The sequence below is a fragment of the Colobus angolensis genome, unplaced genomic scaffold, assembly GCF_000951035.1.
Source record: "Colobus angolensis palliatus isolate OR3802 unplaced genomic scaffold, Cang.pa_1.0 Scaffold96, whole genome shotgun sequence".
Taxonomy (NCBI): Eukaryota; Metazoa; Chordata; class Mammalia; order Primates; family Cercopithecidae; genus Colobus; species Colobus angolensis.
The window spans coordinates 1,264,653-1,268,581 of NW_012123598.1; the positions used below are offsets into that span (position 1 = coordinate 1,264,653).

Here is a 3,929-nt window from a genome sequence, read left to right on the forward strand (position 1 = left end):
ACAATTCTTATTGGAGGAGGTGCTCTTGCAACTGTTTTAGGCCTTTCTCAGTTTGCGTATCACAGAAGGAAACAAATGAGCCCGGTCTATGTTGAAGCAGAAGACTGCATTTCAGAACCTGTTAACAGGGAGCCTCCTTCCAGAGACACTCAGCTACTGACTTTGCAAAAATATATCTGAAGTTGATATCCTTGTTATGGGAGGAGAAGCAACAGGAAGTGGCTGTGTACTAGATGCCGTCACCAGAGGATTAAGAACAGCCTTGTAGAAAGAGATGATTTCTCATCAGGGACCAGCAGCAGAAGCACTACATTGATCCATGGTGGTGTGAGATATGTTCAGAAGGCCATGATGAAGTTGGATCTTGAGCAGTGTAGGATGGTAACAGAAGCCCTTGATGAGCATGCCAACCTGCCAGAAATTGCTCCCCTTTCATCAGCTCCATTGTCTATCATGCTTCCAGTTTACAAATAGTGGCAGTTACCTTACTACTGGGTAGAAATCAAGCTGTATGACTTGGTTGCAGGAAGTAATTGCCTGAAAAGCAGTATGTCCTCAGCAAATCAAGAGCCCTTGAACATTGCCCAGTGCTCCAGAAGGACAAACTGGTAGGAGGAATTGTCTACTATGATGGGCGACATAACGATGCACGAATGAATCTTGCCATTGAGCTGACTGCTGACAGGTATGGGGATGCCACAGTCAATGACAGGGAGGTAGTGAGCTTGCTCAAGAAGATAGACACCAAGACAGGGAAAGTGCATGTGAGTGGTGCATGGTGCAAGGATGTCCTCAAAGGGCAGGAATGTGACATGAGAGCCAAATGTGTTATCAATGCCACGGGACATTTCCCAGACTCTGTCTGCAAAATGGATGATAAGGACGCTGCAGCTATCTGCCAGCCAAGTGCTGGTGTCCATATTGTGATGCCTGGTTATTACACCCCAGAGAGCATGGGACTTCTTGAACAGTGATGGGCAAGTTTTCTTTTTACCCTGGCAAAAGATGGTGACTGCTGGCACTACTGATACTCCAACTGATATTACACCATCCACTTCCTTCAGAAGAAGATATTAACTTCATTTTGAATGAAGCGCGTAATTACCTGAGCTGTGATGTTGAACTGAGAAGAGGGGAGACATCCTGGCCGCATGGAGCGGTATCCATCCCCTTGTTACAGATCCCAAATCTGCAGATACTCAGTCTGTGTCCTGAAATCATGTTGTCGATGTCAGTGAGAGAGGCCTTATTACTACAGCAGGTGGAAAGGGGACAACTTACTGGTCTATGGCAGAAGATACCCTAAATGCTGCTATCAAAACCCATAATTTGAAAGCGGGACCAAGTAGAACAGCTGGGTTTTTCCTTCAAGGGGGTAAAGACTGGAGCCCCACACTCTACATGAGGCTCGTCCAGGATTATGGACTTGAAAGCGAGGGGGCACAGCATCTTGCCGCCCCCTATGGTGATAAGGCTTTTGAGGTGGCCACAATGGCAAGTGTGACTAACAAAAGGTGGCCTATTGTTGGAGTACGTCTTGTGTCAGAATTTCCATATATTGAAGCAGAGGTGAACTATGGGATTAAGGAGGATTCCTGCACCACTGTGGATATGATTTCACATCGTACTCGCCTGGTTTTTTTTTTTTTTTTTGAGACAGAGTTTCACTCTTGTCACCCAGGCTGGAGTACAATGGCATGATCTCGGCTCGCTGCAATCACCGCCTCCCAGGTTCAAGTGATTCTCCTGCCTCAGCCTCCTGAGTACCTGGAGTTACAGGCATGCGTCACCATGCCTGGCTAATTTTGTAGTTTTAGTAGAGATAGGGTTTCTCCATGTTGGTCAGGCTGGTCTCAAACTCCTGACCTCAGGTGATCCTCCTGCCTCGGCCTCACCTGGCCTTTCTAAATGTCCGGGCAGCAGAGGAAGCCCTACCCAGGATTGTGGAACTGATGGGCAGAGAACAGAATTGAGATGATTATAAGAAACAGGAATAACGTGAAACAGCCAGGAAGTTTCTATATTATGAAACAGACTATACATCTCGATCAAAACAGTTAACAGACGGCTCTGAAATTGGCCTATTGCCTTCAGACACTGACAGGTATACAAAGAGATTTCATAAGTTTGATGCAGACCAGAAAGGCTTTATTACCATTGTTGATGTTCTGCATGTATTAGAGAGTATCAATGTTCAAATGGATGAAAATACACTCCATGAAATTCTAAATGAAGTCGATTTGAATAAAATTCACAGGTTGAACTCAATGAATTTTTGCAGCTGATGAGTGCTATTCAAAAAGGAAGGGTGTCTGGAAGCCGGCTTGGTATACTAATGAAAGCTGCAGAAGAGAGCCTCGACAGAAGAGTTCCAATTCCAGTGGACCATAGTTACAGGAGGGACCGGGCTTAGGACGCGACTGGCCCAGGCAGATCTGTGTTTGTTAAACACGTCTTGTTTGTCTATATTTTGCTATGAATGAAGTTCCTTTAAGGACAAAGAAAAGCACACTTTTCTTCTTTTGAGCATATCTGCTTTTACTTAAAATCTGCTAAATGCTAAAACACAGAGTCCTTCGCCAATCCCAGAGACTCGTTTGGAAATGAACTGATTCCAAGCCATTACTGTGAATAAAGCACCCCAGCATTTTGTGTAAGTTCTTTTTTTTTTTTTAACACGGAGCCTCAGACTGTCGCCCAGGTTGGAATGCAGTAGTGCAATCTTGGCTCACTGCAACCTCCGCCTCCTGGATTCAAGCAATTCTCTTGCCTCAGCCTCCCGAATAGTTAGGATTACAGGTGTCTACCACCACATCCCGCTAATTTTTGCATTTTTTAGTAGAGATGGGGTTTCACCATGTTGGCCAGGCTGGTCTCAAACTCCTGACCTCGTGATCCACCCACCTTGGCCTCCCACAGTGCTGGGATTAGTCGTGAGCCACCGCGCCCAGCCATAAATTCTGAATTAAACCTGTAAAGCTTCCTTATCTGATTTAAGAAAGGAAGACAAGAAATAGGGGGAATGAACTTCTTCAAAATTCATTCCAAGCACAAAAGAAAATTTTTTCCTTTTGCATGTAAACTTGACATATAAAGTTGATTCTGCTGGGGTTGGGGTGGCTATGTAGGGATTGCCTTTTATTATCAAGTGATTTATTTCAAGCGACTTTAAGGGGTTTCAGGTGAAGGAACCCCCATCTGTGCTGGAGAGTTGGATACTCCTTTCAATAGCCACACCACAGTCATAACAATGATGATAATGCTGGATTATTTGTTAAGCCAGGGTTGTCTGCCTCATGTCCATCATGCTGTTTGCAATAGTCTTGCTTTTAATCAATGTATACCGAGTGTAACTTTAGGATTTCTGCTACTAAATGCATGATCCCTCTTCTGCTTCAGTTTCTGGCTTTGCTCTGTCTGTTTCAAAATATGTAGCTTCCTCTTTGGTACAACAACAAACTCATTTTCACTTTTCTTAAATATACTGTAAGTGTTATCATTGGTTTTATTTTCTCTTTCTTATGTATCTGTAAAGATTTTTGGCATATAAATGTAATATTAAAGTCAGTGATGGTATAACTTGCAATGTTTGCGTCATGTCCATCTTTTTTAAGGAGTGAAAAAGCCCTACGATGTTTTTAAAGAATAGCAAGTGTAAGCTCAGTACTAGAGTGACTACACACAATGCATGTTTTCGTATGTGGCACTTCTATGTATTGTGTTGGGTTACTCTAGATCGGACTGTAAAATACTATGTTCGAGGCTGGGTTGTCATTTTTATAACTGTCTTGGTGTTTTATGGCCATTATTTATTTATTTATTTATTTTTTATTTATTTTTTGAGACGGAGTCTCGCTCTGTCGCCCGGGCTGGAGTGCAGTAGCCGGATCTCAGCTCACTGCAAGCTCCGCCTCCCGGGTTTAGGCCAT

The 3,929-nt window shown here is 43.6% G+C and overlaps 1 pseudogene; it reads left to right on the forward strand.

The window, feature by feature from the left end:
- The first annotated feature begins 6 nt into the window (after positions 1–6).
- Positions 7–3,929, forward strand: part of LOC105504920 — a 5,598-nt pseudogene continuing 1,675 nt past the window's right edge.